General features: G+C 37.7%; 1 protein-coding gene and 1 non-coding gene across 4 annotated transcripts in view; one reads left to right on the top strand and one right to left on the bottom strand.

The window, feature by feature from the left end:
• LSAMP (limbic system associated membrane protein) overlaps positions 1–18,446 on the top strand; it is a 623,529-nt gene that overhangs the window by 139,584 nt on the left and 465,499 nt on the right. The window lies entirely within an intron of this gene.
• LOC125114485 (small nucleolar SNORD12/SNORD106) lies at positions 16,944–16,997 on the bottom strand. Its single transcript, XR_007131817.1, has one exon. It is a non-coding gene; the product is annotated as a small nucleolar SNORD12/SNORD106 (small nucleolar RNA).

An 18,446-nucleotide genomic window follows, 5' to 3' on the forward strand; every position in this document is an offset into this window, starting at 1 on the left:
GGTGTAGAAGAGAGTAAGAAGAGTGATAAAGAGAAAAACTTCTAAGAACTGTTGCCTGGAAGATTGCTGCATAACAGTGGGAGCTCTGACAGGTACTTTGATGCGTGAGTCAAGGACAGTTTTTTTTCCCAAGAAAATTGTAGATGAACACAACTCCTGAAGTCTGGTGTGCAAGTGGTTGTGTCTATTTTGCAACTGGGAAACTGCCAAAGTTTTAACTACCTAAGTCTGTCTGAAGCCATGGTGGGCACAAGAAGTTGCAGTAGGGCATGAGAAATATCTGGGCTTTAAGAGAGGAAAGAAAGAAACCACCAAAATTTGATGATATATCTGAAATGAGGTTTTGAATAAATCCCTATCCCCCAATTTTAACCCAGGTCATTTCCTAACCTAATGTTAGTTGTGGCAAACCAACAAAGCCAACTCATATTAGAATGAAGACATCTATCAAGTCATCATAGAATATGAGGTATTGAAAAACACTTCAGGGGTCATCGAGGTCAAGGCACTTATTTTGCAGGTGAAGATACTGAAACTCAAGGAGGTATCTTTCCCAAGAGTTAAATGGCTTGTAAGTACCACATCTGGGATTAGAACCCAGATCTCATGACTACAAGGCCGGTGCTTTTTTTCAGATTCAATATAGTCTGTCCATATGGCCAAGCCATGTGGTAGAATCCTCAAAGACCTAGTTCTGTCCCCAGAAAATCTAAGCTGGTCATTGTTTCCCTTTTAATTCTGGTTCCAGTTCACCTATTCATATATGTCAACCCTAATTAGTAAGGCACAGGCTTATAATTTAGAGCATGTATGTGCAGAAGAGTAGACAGGCTACCTTAAGGTAAAGAGGTAGAGAGAAACATGCCCAGTGCAAAGAATGATCTGAGAAAAGACATAATCCTGCAAATTTGACTGGTCTCCTTAGCAACCAATACAGAGCCCAACAGTTTCCTTTTAGACTAAAGGAACATCTACATATAGAGACATAGTTCAGGGTCAGGATATATAGAGAGTCCTCAGTGAAATTTCAGAATTTGGGTGGGATCCCGAGTGAAAGGAGAGATCCTGGAGAGTTTTGAAGAGAACAATGACTTGTCCTAACTATTATTTAAATTGATGCAATAGCAGAGAATAGGATTGATTTTTATCAGGAAGAACTTAAATAGGTGTAAAGACCAAGTAGAAAGTATTTTTAATATCTAGATTATTTTACATGTATCTTGGGGAAGATGGTAGGAAATTCTTCAATATGTAGATTACAGCTTTTGATGTCTACTTATTTTTATGTCTCTTTTTTCATTTTTTTAAAGTTTTATTAAAGTATAGTTGACTTACAATGTTGTAATAATTTCTTCTGTACAACAAAGTGATGTACACATATCCATTCTTTTAAAGATTCCTTTCCCATAGAGGTTATCACAGAATATTGGGTAGAGTTCCCTGTGCCTTACAGCAGGTCCCTGTTTACCATCCATTCCATAGATAATAGAGTACATATGCTGATCCCAAACCCCCAGTCCATCCCCCCATGTGTTCCTGATGTCCACTTATTTTTGAACGTGGTACAGTGCAGGTAGTGAAACTTATTTCTCCATACCAGTGTAGCAAGGGGCAGTAGACAGAGGCATGGCTTTCAAGGAAATTGCCACATATAATATCTCTTATGAATTAAAATACTAATAACTCAGTTCCTTCCTATGAAAGTCTTTTTAGGCTGCTTAAACAGAAGGCTTTTTGACTGAAAGAGGGAGTCGTACATCCAACCCAGAGGTGCCATTTTGAGAGTGCACAAGATCCATTGATACAAAGAACTCTGCACAATAAGGTAATTAATAACATGCTCATCAATTAATGTAGCTTCGTCTGGTATTTGTGTTAGAAAATATGAGAGAATAAACCAGGAGGGAGTAAAAAAGTAAGAAGAAATCCAAAGAGAGAAATGAGGCAAGTGACTAGTTCATACAGCTAGCTGCCTTGTATAGTTTTTTAGTTCAAGTTTAGCTTTAAGCTACACATCTTTTTTTTTAATTGAAAAGTATTTTTATTGCAGATATTTTAATATACAATGTTAGTAAAATGGATTCCCCCCCAGATGAAGCCACATTCCTATCGCATACAAACATTCAAGACACACCCTAGCCGTTTTCACATTACTCTACACATCTTTATAATAAACCATCTTTTCTTAAAGTAGCCTGAGTGAATCTCCATTATTTGCAGCAAATTGATAAGTATGCTAATCTAATATATATATCACCAAATCGATAATTAAAAATTTAATGAGGTTTGTGTTGGAAATAGTGGACTAAGATATCCATTGCAATGTGCCACCAAGTGACCACCAGATAGTGTACTGACCTATAGGAAATTATCATTGAGCTACTTTGAATTTAAAGAGTCAATGGAGTTCCTGTTGTGGCTCAGTGGTTAATGAATCTGACTAGGAGCCATGAGGTTGTGGGTTCAATCCCTGGCCTTACTCAGTGGGTTAAGGATCTGGCATTGCCGTGAGCTGTGGTGTAGGTTGCAGATGCGGCTCGGATCCTGCATTGCTGTGGCTCTGTTGTAGGCCGGTGGCTACAGCTCCAATTGGACCCCTAGCCTGGGAACCTCCATATGCCGCGGGAGTGGCCCTAGAAAAGGCAAAAAGACAATAAATAAATAAATAAATAAATAAATAAAAATTTAAAAAAATAAAGAGTCAAATAGATGGTCTTCCTGGACCTGCAGTTGGAAAATGGCATATATAAAAGGAACAGAGTAGAAGGGTAGGAAAAACTGATCACAGAGTCAGTAGGTCTTTGGCAACCTTTGCTGTATCATTTGGCTTTTGACCTAACTGACGATTTCCCTAAGTGAGTTGTGACAAACTAGGGCATCCTATAAATATTTGTGGATATTCTACTTTCCTGGGAAAAAGTCTATTCTAAGTTAAATATAGGTAGGAATTATTGTTTAATCAAGTTAATAAAATTAAACAGCAAGGTTCTATACTGTATAGCACAGGGAGATATATCCAGTCTCCTGGAATAGACCAAGATGGAAAAGAATATAAAAAAAGATCAAGTGTGTGTGTGTATGTATATGGATATGTGTGTGTATATATATATACATATATATGACTGAGTCACTTTACTGTAGCAGAAATTGGCACAATATTGTAAATCAACTAATAAAAATATAAAAAAATTAAAGAAGTTTTTTTGGAAAGTGGGACTTTTCAGAGCCTTTTATGTGTTATGGTTCATTGTGAATATCAAAAAAATGGTATACAACATGCACAGTGATTTTCAAACATTTGACAGTGCAAACCCCTACCCTCAATTTTTAAGAAGTATTTATTTGTATCTCAGAGAAATACCTGTCTTGGTTTGTTGCTATCTTTTATAAATTAGTGTGTTCTCTTTTGTGTTATGCCTTCTTTTAGATGCTATAGATGCTACTGACTGTTTCTTTTGTGGAATTTTACAAAGGAGATAAACAAACAAGAAACCTCAGGGTTCCATGAGTTTTAGTTACCATCTCTAAGCAAGCACTGTATTTTAGAGTAAACCACTTCAAGCCAGCCTAATAAACCCATGGGATTCAAGACTGGAAAAGCATTTTACTATGTGTGAAATGGCCTAAACATTTATAGAAAATTGAACTTAACTCCACTTCATTTATCTCAAATGAATTTCACTACTGTTTGCCCCTTCTTGGTCTTGGCATGCCTTAAATACTAGGGTGGTTAATCCAAGAGCCCAGTTCTTGTTTGAGGTCCTCTTATGAAAAAATATTCTACCAGGTGATTTGAAAGCAAAATCAATTTCTCACTGCCTTACACTGAGAAAATGAATAATGTTGTGCTGAAGACCCAAGAGATCAGAGTGGCTTGAAAAATTCAGCTGGTACCTGCTATGGGGAAGTTGGCAAATTGAAACTTTCAGTATTTTTAGGGTCTCATCAAAAAAACCTCCAGACTTTGTGAGATAGAGAACAACAAAATGGAGAGTAGCAATTAGCTTTTTAAAGTTCCAAGAGTTAGAAATTCCACAAGTCTTTACTCTATAGATCCCCAGTGTGGAATTAGCAATGTGAGAGTAACCCCACGTGCACCAGTGAACATGTGTTTTAATTCAGTGATTGTAATGGTCATGGTGGGGAGGGCACAGGCTCAGTGACAGTTCTACTGTTTCTCCAACTAATGTACTGTATTGCCCACATTGAAACATGCCTCCTTTCATCTGACTTTTCTTTTGGGGGATCCATGCACAGAGGGAAACAGAAGCAGAAGGTGAGGAGGAGAAGGGGCAGGACATTAGAAATGGTGCTCAGTAGTAGTTTTCAACCACCCCGAAGAAGGCATTGTGTGCCACCTCCCCCACATGGATTTCTGTCTTGCTCCTTTTCCCTTTCCCTCCACCTCATACAGATAATACCACCAAAGATAATACTATCATAAACTCGACCTCATTTCCCCTAAAATAAAGAAAAGAAACACACCCTGTCCTTTTTTATATGGTTACAATATTCTACATAATTTTCTCCTGCACTGAGGAGGCAGCACTGTCTGTTCTCTTCCAAGGTCAAAGTTATTAGAAATGAAGAGGAAACATCACGCTGCCTGAGTCTGAGCCAGCCGGTTTGGAATTACATAAATGCTGAGACTTGTGCAGAGTTCATAGTCAGGGAAGCTGCCCATTAATGCTTGTGGTTGAGGGCAAGCGAGGAGCTCTAGAAAAGCAGGAAAAGAGTCTGCCTCGTGGGGTTAGTGATTGAGCATGAAATGATCAGCCTGGAAGTGGGACTCTGGGACATGCTGGTGATGAGAACGGTAAAGTTAGATAAATGGCCACTGCTTTCTCTTTCCATCTTTTTCATCTGATAAGGAAGCAATGTTTTAAAATGTCTTCCCTTTCCTACATTCATTTTTTCACGTTTATTTTTCTACTGAAAATGGATTTTGCTTTCCCAGTCCTTAATATTTTCAGTCTTTCCCTTTATGTCTCCGGAAAATGTTAAATCCGTCAAGCTGTGGTAAGTGATGGAGCCAGAGATAATGCACATGGAAAGGAATAAACATTTCACAGGCAGCTGCTCTTCACACCAGTGTGTGCAAGTGCACAGGCACTGTACGAAACCTGATGATTATGCCCTCGACCTGCTTTGACAGAGGGAATTGTGTGGCTTGTAAATTAGGGCTTTTGCTTGGGGTGCATCTTCTCATACTACAGGGTCGCTATGGTTGTGAAGACTGTAGGTGAGAATGTTATGGAGTTCTGCCCTCACCTCCAGAACATAAACAGTACCATACCTATATCTTAACTGCAAAGAGTAATTTTGGTTCTCCGCATGTGACACCACCCCCACCGTCTCTGCACGAGTGCATGTACACACACACAGACGCACACAGCCAACCTATTAACAGTTAACTTTTTAAAAAGAAATAACATATAGGTACTTAAGAAAACATTGCCAACTTCAGCCAATTCTGGTTATATCTAAGTGGCCATTATGAGGCAAGCAATGATTATGGAGAGGAATATTCCATCTGATATCACAGCTGGTGGTACAGTGGTTTTTTTATAGACCTTTTAGGTCCTATAAAAAGGACCTTTTGTTTTTTAACTTTAGGGATGATAGCCATGGTATCAAAGTAGGAAACATAGAACTAGGTAGTCTCTGGCATTAATATTCAACATTAGGTTCTTGTACTGATAAAATAACTAGTTAGATGCCAAACACATATTTTTAATTCCAGATTCCTGGTTATTTTTTGCGTGGTAGTGATGATTTATGCAGCTTTTGGCCTAAATAGTTTAAAAATCACTAGTCCCTATTGAAAAATGTGACACCATTTTCTCTGCTAATCAAGGTAAATGAACCATGGTCGGATAGATGGAAACATAGACCAAAAAATGAAAGAAAAAAAAAAGGGGTGAAGAGGGCTGAGTTAGGGGAAGAACAGTGATTAAAACCATAGACGCTCCATCTGAGGACATGAGCCTGAAAGAGAACAGCATTGCTCTGAGCCTGAATTACTATGAGAGCTGTGCCTTTCCGTCATTTTTAATGGAATGTTATTAAAGACAAATCTGGAGTAGTGAACCCTTCAGTGCTTTCTTTTAATTTATTTATTTCTGCAGAAGGAAACCCTGTTAACCCTAGCAGATAATGTATTCAACAGCTTGTATCCATGGCAAGGTTGTTTCCTAAAAATTTTATGGGATAAATTTAGTTCAACATTTGCACATATTTACACATGAGGTCTCCATTTCAAGGTCTTTGGCTGAAGTAAGAAAGTCATTCCCAAGGCAGGATGTCTGCCAGGGCTGCAGAGTATATTCCATATGCATTGTAAAGCTCCCCTGTTTCCTAGGACATGAAGAGGACATCACCTCAAATGCCCTCTTCTCCTCTTGGAATTTCAAAGCATGGGCTAGGACTGCTGTGAACCATAGCACATTTTCTACAGTTAAGCCCTGTGGGGCATGTCTCAGACTTAGGCTGGTTCTCCCATCATCTTTGCCCTCCTTTTTGCAGGCCCTAGAGATGAAGCCTGCTTTCCTTTCCTCTTTAAAAGGGCTCTGCCTCCTTTAGCTCTTTTCTCCATGGGAACTGCTCGGGAGCGGCTTGGCTCGTAAGCTCCCTGTCTCCAAAATTCCCATTGATAGACTCACGCAAATGCTTAAGCCCACTCTTTTAAGGGTTTTATAGCTACTGTGAGTGTGGGGAGGAGAATAGCAGAAAGAACAAGGACATTTATTTTTATCTTCTAGTGACATTCAATGAGCACCTACTAACACACCTGGCCCTGTTCTAAATATAGGGAATGTCATGGTACAGATGCAGTCACCATTTTCATGACTTACATTTTATGATTTTTCTTTCTTTTTGGGGGCCACACCCAAGGCATATAGAGGTTTCCAGGCTAGGGGTCCAGTCAGAGCTGTAGCTGCTGGCCTACACCACAGCCACAGCAATGCTGGATTCAAGCCACATCATTGACCTACACCACACCTCCCGGCAACGCCAGATCCTTAACCCGCTGAGCAAGGTCAGGGGTCAAATCGGCATCCTCATGGATGCTAGTCAGGTTTGTTAACCACCGAGCTGAGCCATGACTTATGTTTTAGAGAGATAAGACAATGCATACCTAATAAACATAAAAAAATCAGTCAATTTTTATATAAATTTTAGGAAGAAAACTGAAGCAGGGAAGGGTTTGAGGGATGGTGGATATTTTAGGAATTGTACTTTTTTTGTTTTTGTTTTTTGTTTTTTGTTTTTGTATTTTAAATACACATTTCTCAGGAGCAGTTACACTAGATCACAATCCTGAAGTAAAAGGGAATGAGGCATGTAAAAGTCTGGAGGCAAAGCATTCCAGGAAAAATAAGTAGCAATGGCACTGAAAAGATTGGGCTGCCTGAGAATTGACAGGGTTGCCAATATATCTCAAGAAGAAAGAGTAAAGTAGAGGCTGGTGGCAAGTGATGATCTCCCCCTGTAAAGCCATCAATCAATAAGGAGTTGGGATTTTATTCCTTGTGTGATGGAAAGGCATTGCAGAAGAGTGGCAGGAGATAATTCACATTGTAAAAGGTAACTTGGTATGACTAAGGGTCAGGAAATTGAAGAGAGTTCCCCACACCACTGAGCCAGTTTGGGGCTGAGCCAACGTTAAAGTGCAGGCTTCAAATCAGCCCAACTCAGGGATCAAAGATTTTGATCTCAACTGTGAGATCAAGACTTTGCTTTCATTTTTTCCTTCTGGTTTCTGTCTTTGAAAGTAGCTAGATTATTCAACCATTTACCAAGCAAAGATAATTTATTATGACATGAGAAATTCTTGAGATATATGCTTGTCCTGGTTTATTCTATTTTCATAATTGTATCATAGTCCATATTTCCAAAAATATCACTGATGAGCAGATAATTTGGAATTATGGATGGACTCGATCATTTCAGAAATCAAGTATTTGAATTTCAGATGACGTTGATTGTTTTAAGGATTCTCAGGTTTGGAAACTGCTCTCTGGGTTCTTTGGGTTGGGAGCTTATGATAAAGAAGCTGTGCAGCTGATGGGCTGTCTTATATACAGCAGGGGAAAACCATGAGAGAATTAAACTCAGTAGTTATCCTTCCTTTAATACCAAAGGAGCACCTGATCTGGAGTCAAGAATGGAATGCTATATAGTTCTTGCCTGGTAGTAAGGAGGATGGGTTGAATTTCTCAGAAATGGGCTGTGGTTTCTGTGATGTATTAGCTTTAGAGAAGATAAAAATTAGTTTTAAATTGTTGAACCAGAAATATGCAAATGCACTGTTAGCAAATTGCATGCCTTCTAGGTTCTCTTGAGTTCTAAAGAATGTGTATATTCTCTCTTAGCAAAAAAATATTTTAAAAAACAGAAGAATCTTAAAACTATAGTAATAACTTTGTAAGATCATTGCATACAAAAATGAACCATTGGGGGAGGGATACAGAACTCTGAATTAAAGCCCCAAGTATTGATTTATTCCACAGGAGGAAACATGACAATAGAGAAGCAATTTCAGATATGAAACCAAATGACTTTTATAGTGATGGGACTCTAAAATCAGAGTTCCAATCACCTTTTCCACCTTTATTTTTGGAAGACACAAATAATAACAATGTTTTTCATGTACTTGTCCCATTTTTCTAACCTTCTCTTCTAAAACCACAAGCCTATATATAAATTAATGTTTTGAGTAAATTGGGACCATCATAATGAGAAGAAAAATAAAAGCTAGAGAATATTGAGGAGGGAATGTCCTTTTCCATCGGGTAGCCTCCTCATACTATCACATCCTTTATGTGGACTTTGAAAATGCAAGGCTCATGTGTTTCATTATAAATCATATTTATTTTTTGATTTCAAATACCTCTTCAAATTTATTCACTGGAATATTTTTTTCTCTACCCAAGACCAAGACTATTCTGGTCACTCAGATAATACAAAGCCCTAAGATAACTTTTTGACTAAAAAGTAAACTGTCAAGCTGTATTAGTTAGTCAACAATTGTATCTTTATTCAAAAATTTCTTCTCCATCTCAAGATAAAAATCTACCTTAAACAAAGAAAAGGGGGTACCAGCTTCATTTTTCTTTCCTTCCCATTTTGTGGGTAAGGTTTGTTTTTTGTTTTCTTTTTTCCTTTTTCTTTTTCTAGGGTTAGGTCTTTGGGGAGGGAGAAAGAATACAGAGAACAAGAAGCATTTTACCTTATTGGTACTATCATAAGACAGTTTTGCATTCTCTAACCCTGGAAAAAGTTTAAGCCCACTCTCTAATGGATAATTTCAAGTATCCTTAGGAGACCCATCCATCTCTGGAAAGCACTCACCTGCAACTCTTTTGACCACACTGAATATATCTTTTTTTCCAGTGATGACTAGCTCATTTTAAAGCCTTAGTAATCATGTTATTTAACTTCAGTTGATCTTTGCTTAATTCTACTTTTCTCAACAGCTTACCCTGTTGAAAAGGACCTAACCTGGCTCTCGGCTTTGTGGGGAATATGTCTAGTACCCAGGACATACCTAAAGATTCTTGGAAATACTAGGGAGTAAAAGACCAAATACTGTAATCACTTCATCTTAGCTCCACTTTTAGTCTGCCTCTTGCCCTTCTGAATGTCCAAATGGAAGCCAGATGCAAGTGCATTGTAACTCCTAACTTACCTAAAAGCTCTCAGAGGGTCTTGTTGAAGCCTCTTTTGAAGTGATTTTGGGACCATCAATCATTTGGGAACAGGGCTCATAGCATAGCTTATTCCTAACAGTTTCTCTTTTCATATCTTTTAGATTTCAAAGGTTTTATTTTTTTTACATTGGTTAGATGTTTAAAATCTTCATTGTGTAACATGCGTCTTTATTAATAGAAGTTCCACCTAGGAAGTTGTACTTTTTATTACTTCATTTATTCATATTTTCTCATATAGGCTTACAGTTTGCAAAAGTGTATACTTGGAAAATATTTATTTTATTTCACCTAATCTACCTGAATAGATAGACATGAGTGTACACAGTTTTATTTATAGGCACTTTGTCTCTTTGGGATGATTTAATGGCTCAGAAGACCTTTGTGCTTTTTAATAACTGTCTTCCTCTATCCCTATCTCTAAAAATAACTTACAAAGTTTTTGGAAGGGTCATCATAAGAGAGCATTTATTTTGAGTTAGAGTCAGAAAACCTGAGCTTGAACCATTTCCATTTCCTTCTCTCAACACCTATACGATCTTATGGCCAGCAGTGAAAAATATAACTTCTCTGAATTTTAATTTACTCATTTGCAAAATGTGGTCAGAAATATTCCCCAAGAGGCTGGTCATATTGATGAAATAAGACTATGATTATTTAAGGACAATAGAAGCTTAAAGTATTCATCAAATGTAAGTTGTTATGAGTATTTCTGCTAATACTATTGCTATTTTTATCACTGCCATTACTACTACCACACTCCACTTACAGGATGAGAGCAGAGAGTGCAGCTGGAGGTGGCCAGCTGACAAGGAAGGACAAATTGTTATAGAATATTGGTGGTGCCATAGGTAGCCAAAAGAAGGATGAGGGCAATGAGCAGCTTATTGGAAGAGAGAAAGTGGGAGAGAAAGAGAGAAGAGGCAAGGAAAAGGAAACTGGAAAACATGCCCCTGCATTTGCCTGAGGGTTTTTTGTTTTTTGTTTTTTTTTTGCCTTAAAAAGACATTTGCCTCAGTTTAGATCTCAGTGTCAGCTGTAAAGTGGGTCATATATGTTTGCTTCTTATATTTACTTCATAGAAATTTAATTGCAAATCCTGAGTTAATGAAAAATCTTCCTTTTGGCAATAAATAAATAACACAATATCCTTGGTTTAGTTACATTCCAGAGCATTGTTGTTGGTATTGTTGTTCTATATTTTGTGCTTAGCACATAGTTACAATCCACATACCTTGATGCCAGAATAGTTATGTTTCAGAGCCTGGAAGCATACATATATGTGCAGATTAAGGACCATGGGGACAGGGATCATAGTACAGCTACATATGGTAAATGTAAGATGTAACTGTCATTTCACCTATACTGAAGCCACTAAGGAAGTGATATCATAACTTCCTATTTCATATGGAAGAAGCAAAGAACATATTGGGAGAAAAAAAAAAGGAATGTTATAATGACAGACTGATGCCAATTAAATAACTTTTAATAACTTATCTCTTTTACCAATTGCTAAAACAACAGAATTGTGGGGTTTAGTTTTTGTGTTTTGGCACGTCTCCAAACTATAGGTTGTTTCCAGAGGTTGACTCTACAAGAGATATTTTGGACATTACCTGGTATTTTTGTCCTTGTAAAATTGGGGATGGGATAAACCAGAGGCAACTGGCTCTGTTCCTCACCTCTAACCCCTGCTCTCTACATCTCATCTTCTGTCCCTAGTTAAATCACACCACGTTGTCACTATCTCAACTCAGTTCTGCTCAGCATGAGCCGAATCTACATTCTGAGCATGAAAATTTATCAAACTTATTCTCACTTTTAGTAGAGAGTGAAAATGTTTTTAAAGAGCATCTGGATTTTCTTATAGAAAATAAACAAAGCAGCAGCTCATGCATAATCACTTAAATAGCGTTCTTTTCTGTAACAGCAGTAGACCTTCTTATTGGTAGTAGCAGAAGGGTAATTAATAAGATTGTTAATGTGAAAAAGGAAGTTTTTATTTCAGATCGACACCTATCAGACATAAATATAACCAGCGTTTGTTGATTAGTACTAAAATATGGTGTAGACAATGTGGGGAAATACCCAATAGCTATGGAAAATTCCAAATTAAATATGCACCAGATTGTGACTGTCCTGAATGAAATCATCTTCTCAAAAGATGTAGCTATTGTCTTTAGACTTAACAGAGCATCTATTCAACATGAAGAGATAGACCCTTGAAATTGCATTCATACTAAAAATAATACTAGTAATAGCATTTCATTATTTGTATAGTGTCTTATATTTCACGAAACAGTTTCATACTCCAATTTAGTCCTCACAAGAGTCCTCTAAGACAATGTTATCATGCCTATTTTTTGGATGCTGTTTAACACACACTTTAACTGCCATGTGTGAATCTGGCCATTGTAGAGATAAAATATGACTCTTGCGCTTACATTGATGGGTTGGGATAGCTGTCATTCTTTCTCATCTAATTACAAAATGGGTAATTGTCATGAACAGTAAGGGAAATGGACTGTCTCTCCAACTTTCTTAACATGCACTTCTTTTTGAAAACAGCAAGATGTCAGCTCCTGTGAAGCTTGAGAAATAGATTGTAAGAGTTTCAGAGGAGGTACAGCTTGTCCTCCCCTGCCTCTGCTCTGCTCCACTTCCATGCATCTTTAATATGCTTCTCTTTTCCCTCCTCAAACCTCCCTCAAAGTCTCCTCCACAAAGCCTCTTCAGTCTAACTTCCTGTACTTTTTTCAGGAATCCAGTAAGTCTCAGGATTGTATCATTGTAAAACTGTGACTGCTGGGTTTTCTTTCATCTTATTCTACCACCTGCATTTTCCTTCCCTCCATCTCCCCTTTCCATTTCTCCTTCCCTTTCCCTTTCATTTTCATTTGTGTGTTCAATGTCTTCCAGTTTCCTGAGGATAGAATAATTTCTTCTACTTATTAGAGAGGTATTTTGTCAGGAAAAAATTACACCTTCCTGAGCTCTTCACGAGAAGCAGCACATTCCATTCTTTAAATTTGTGCTGAGCGATCACTTCCACTGGCTAGAGGGGAATAAATGGAATCATGAAAGATGGCGACAAGACTTTTGGCAAGAAAGAGGAGCTACAGGACAGAGACAGTCACCTAGCAAATGCTGTCAGTTGCCTCCTCATGTAAGTGAACCACATTCTCAAAAGATGTTTATTTCCAAGTCTATACAAGTTTGTTTAGAAGCCCCTGCCCCTAAGCGTTGTCCAGTAATACGGCATTTAAAAAAAGTCCTGGCCAGCACCATGTTTCGAAATAGATGCCAGTACTGGGTCTCTTTCCTCAGTCTATTGAATCCTGACCCACAGCCAATCTCCTTTAGGAAAGAAGAACAATTTGGCACATGTAAATGGAAAGTTTCAGTCACTGAGTCCCTGAAAATGCCCCTCTCTCCAGTTTAGTACAGGGAAAAAAGCTGAGGACAGGCGCTCGGGAACTGGGTCCAGGTCCCTTCAGGTCTACTCGTGAGTCATGTGACGCTGAGATGCTTCACTTCTCAAAGGCTCTAAGTCTTCCTCTCTAAAGTAAAAATATCTGTTTTGCTTTCCTCAACTCAGTTGTCATGGTGGGGAACTGATATGATTTAGGTGAAATATGTGAAGGTTATAAAGTTGTTACTTACTGAGTTAATACCCTTATCACTTTTCATTGCTTTGTCTTCTGTGGTATACATGTTTCTTGTCAGATGCTATTTTGTCCTAAGTTGTACCAAAACAGAAAGTTTACAAGAATCATCCTTAATTGAAGCCACCAGTGTTTTTAGTTCTTTAACTATAAAGACCCCTCATAAATGCCTGTGTTACAGGCTCCATATTTGGCTCAAACTCAGATTTTCAATGTATTGTTTTCCTAACTAGGACTGGTTATAAATAATAGTAAATGTTTGTAATGTATTCTTGACATTTGCCAGAACAGATGATATTGAAAAGAGGGTAAATGCAGCTAATCTATCACAGTATATGCAAAACTCATTTACCACAGAGTTCAATAATCGTTAACTTGTGGAATTTAGGGAAAATGTATCTCTAGAAATGCTTACCGTTTTAGATGAAATCTTCATGTACTCTATAACAGATTTCCAAAATTCAATATGGATAATATATACTCAGCAGTCAGCAATATACAAGTAGTGGTGTTATTGAACATAATTTTATTTCTTCAATAATTACAAGCTATAAAATATAACAACCAAGAATATATTTTCTTTAGGCAAGCACATAATTCTTATAAAAATATGAAACATTTATACAGTTTTCCAAGATATGAGACTAGCACAGGCAAAAATCAGCACAGAGAATCTTTCATATGACACAGACACAATTACTAATAAACTTCCTGTTCTTTTACACCTAATTTTATTCAGTGACAGTAGCTAAACTAAAGAAGAGATATTTGTCTAGGGAGGGAAGTGTATTTCCTGGGCAGCCAAGAAAGCCAGTAACAGGGATGCCATCATTTTGGAAAAACCCAGCTGGAAATCAGGCCTTTTGTGAGAAGACCATTCTGCTCTAGGTGATGCTCTTGTGTGATTCTCCTTCCTCTGGAAGGCAGACTTCTTGTGACCAGTAATTTACTAAGAGGTGACATGTATGTGTTTGAGGGCAAGGCAGAAGGCTTTCTCACTTTCTCAGGCTGTCCTCTATACCTCTGTTTTCCTGAGGACACATAAAATTTAATACAATTTTAAAATACAGAACAGAAAAATGGTGAATGTCTTCCTATGACTCATATCTGAATTTTATTCAAGAGGCAAGTACTAGCAAAAAGAATCTTTATGGAAACCCTCCTACAGTAATAGCCAAAAGCAGGTACAAAGACTTACTGACAGTTGTATGGAGTGAAACATCACTTACACTCTCCCAGGGCACTGGCAGAATAGGGGTTTCCTCAGCTGTCCCCAGAGGATGACCCTAGGCTAGAAGGGCCACCCATTTTGCTTGAGGCAGATGAGTTAATATGAAAGGATTAACCAAGGAGTTGCCTCTGTCATGCAGTGGGCTGTGAATTCAACCACAGTGGTTCAGGTTGCTGCTGAGGCTCGGGTTCAATCCTTAGCCTGGTGTAGTGGGTTAAAGGATCCAGTGTTGCCATAGCTGCAGCATAGTTTGTAGCATCTGGGATTCAGTCCCTAGCCTGGGATCTTCCATATGCTGCAGGTGCAGCCTTTTTTTTTTTTTTTTAAAGGATTAACAAAGCAGTCAATTTGGCAGAATACATTCTAATTCAATAAAGACATACTTATCAAATATCTATCCCACAAAGATCTTTTGAGAAATAACCACTTGCCAGGTTAGCTGTTGAGTGTTGAACTGTAATTTGATTCACATCAAACACAGACAACATTGTCGTCCTAGGAGCTAATTTTGGTAGATACTTTTCAACAGAAAGTGGCTTTCTTACTTTATCTGTGGCCACTGCCGTGTTGCAATAGAAGCAATTCTTAGTAACTAAAACTTAGGTTAAGTTAAATCAGCAACTTAGAGGTGAAAAGAGCCAGACATGTACCCATACCTCCCCAGAGACCCCTCTCTTTCTGGCTCCTTCTGCTTTACAAATCTCTCTATTCATCTTGTTTATTTCCTCCAACTTAATCCATGTTCCTGTTTGGTTGCTTTGCAGATGAGTATGATATCATGAATTGAGGATAATAACTTCAGGTGGAGAATAAGCAGTAAAAAAAAAAAAAAAATCAGCTAATAGTATCATTTAAATGTCCTCACTAGTAAAGAGCAGGAAGAGGAAACCTAGACAATATATAATCTAGGAGCTGAATTATTTTCAAATGGAATAATTTTCCGAGTTCCACAGAGTGACAATAGCTCTTAAATCACACGAAGGGAAAAGCTTATTTCAGCTTCTGGGTGTGCGTGTGACTTTTTTTTGCTCCCCAAAGCTAGAATTGCTCTGATAATCAGCACACAGAAGGGTTGTCCTGCTGGGACTAAATTATAAATAAGAAAAACGTTCAGTGCCCTCAAAGGATTTTACCTGTGGTAACAGTGCTTTCCATCTTTAATACACTTCACTTTTATTATAGGATTATTGCTTTCAGCCCCTCTCTTAAATGTGCAGTTTTGTCAGCACAATATCTCATACAGATAAATAACATTAAATGGGGTTACAGTGATTATTAAACATTGCAATGAAATCTTGTACCTCACAGTACCAATATCATTTAGGTGTCCAAAAGATAGGGCAACTTCTTATATTAAGCAGTGAACATGCTTTTCTTCTTTTGTGTGATGAAAATAAGAATAGGCTGAGTCTATCATGACTCTAAACAAGGAATATATCTATCCTGGGACTTTTAACCCTTATGCCAGCTGACTGTTGCAGTTCTGACAGATGTATACATGGGGAGGCATATTGTGGTTTTACTCTTTTGCAGATGTCTAAAAACTGGCACAAGAAGGGTGAGTGAATTACCGTGCTTAAAGCAAATGTTGAAGAAATGTAGGGATAAGATAGCCCTGGAATGATGCTACCTACTTAGAAAGTTAAGTATATTGAGTCAGTAGGTATTGACTGATGATATTAACCACAAGTTTATCATACAAAACTTCCCACTTGAGAGTTATGGTCCATTTATGTTTATAGAGCTAATATGGTTTGACCTGCCTTTTCAAGGACCGTGTTCTTTTGCATGTTTGATGATCATTCAACTGTTCACTCATGCACAGACCAAGTATCTGAAACTGTAACCCTGCTGCCACTACTGGCTTTTCTTTTCTTTTCTTTCTTTTTTTTTTTTTTTTTTTTTTGATTTAAAGGACTTGATTTTCCAGATAGGGAGGCTACAAAATTAGTAACTGATTCTTCAGAGCAGGCACAGGCTTTTCCAACTCTGGACACCTGGGTTGCAGAATCACCTTGTGGGACTTGATCAACCAAGTCATGCTTTCTCTAGAGAGCACAGGGTCAGTCATTTGAGGCCCTGTATTCCAAGCCCATAGCTGATAAATGCCTGTTACAGGATAGACTGAACCAAGCTGAGGGCAAAATCAGGCTGGAATCCACTTTCTCATTATCCTGAGGAACACGGGGTGCTCTAGCCCAGTTCTTTTCAAACGATAGTCCATTCAAAGTCTGCTTTCTGCCAGTAGTAAACCTAAGATGAAAACAATGAAACATGAGCTCAGTCAGCTAGATGCCCAAGGGAGTAGGGGACAAAAGAGCTGCTCAAACTGGCCTATCAGACAGAAACTGGCTTAGAGAGTTAGATCAACATGGTCGATCTGTTGGGGAATGGCTTTTCTTTTGATTCACCTAACTGTATACTGTATGTCTTGTGATCCATGTGTACTAACTTGTGGGTGGACAGCATCTGACCACAACTATGAACAAATGAGAAAAACATGAGTGCCTTGGAGTTCTGTACATTCCAGTTTCTCCTTAGTGACCACTGGTGGCCATCCCATTCAGTAGTGGACCCTCTGCCTGGCTGTCCTCTAGGCAGGTTGTCTAGGATGTTCTCAATAAGAGTTGCTCCAATGGGCCAGATCCTTGTATTTGGACTCATATTCTGTTCTTCATGAGATTTCTTTGCAGACTTCAATCTTTCAGCTTAGTATCTACCACAAAGGCCCTCTTCTCTTATCTTATCTATCTGTTATCCATGAAACTTCTTGACCCTTTCTGAGATATGTCTATTTTCAGTCTAAACTAACTCTTAAAGTAACCCTTAAGTTCCTATGTTGAGTAATCCTGCATAAAGTAACATTTAAAAAAATTCAAATGTATCTTTTTGAGGGCTTTAAGAGGTACATCCAACCATAACATAAAGGAAGCAGGTAGATTCATTTACTTTCTAATCGAGATATTTCCTAGTTATAGATAATGGTCTCTTTACACCACCTCCTCTCAAGATTAAAAAAAGTCCTAAACTATAGAGCAGTTATGTTAAATTTGTATGTACTATACAGTTGTGCCTCCATATGCATGGAGGCTTGATTCCAGAATCTCCCTGCAATATCAAAGTCCAACATGCAAAAAAATCCCATATATGAAATGGTGTAGTGTTTGCATATAACCTATACAATTCCTCCAGTTTACTTTCAGTCATCTCTACATCATTTACAATACCTAATACAATATAAACGTCATATAAATTTCATCCTTTCCTGAAAAGATCTTTTAACTGGAAAATGGTAAAAACAAAAATTTAATGAGCAATCAGAAATTTCTTTACCATCTTTAGTGACAAACATCTTTTGTTTCATTGCTTTGTTGGTTTTAACCTCATATAGGCTATGGTTTTAAGTGGCTTGAGATGTGAGAAAAACCTATTTGTTCAGCACCTAGTACTCAGTGTGTTGGGAATTAACTACTGAAATTGAAACACATGGGTCGAGGGTGTTTATTTCACATAGAACAATATTTTAAGCATAAAAAGCATACAAAAATGCTTTAAAAGTAAACAAAGCTGATAGATTTACATATCTGATATTACATAGAAAAGCATCAGTTTTATTAACATTGTTTCATTTATATTCCCAGTTCTTAAGAGCTCCTGACATTTATTTATTCTTCCATTACCTAAATCCTAGTTAATGGAGCAGCTAGATAATACTGAAAAAACAAAACAGAAGTATAAGCCACATAATACAATGACAACATGTTTTTAATCATATTCCAGTACAACCTCTGTGTCTTTCAAATTCTAATATATGGACTAAGTATGAAAACTCAGAGCAAA

The sequence above is a fragment of the Phacochoerus africanus genome, chromosome 1 (genome assembly GCF_016906955.1).
Source record: "Phacochoerus africanus isolate WHEZ1 chromosome 1, ROS_Pafr_v1, whole genome shotgun sequence".
In the NCBI taxonomy this organism is placed as follows: domain Eukaryota; kingdom Metazoa; phylum Chordata; class Mammalia; order Artiodactyla; family Suidae; genus Phacochoerus; species Phacochoerus africanus.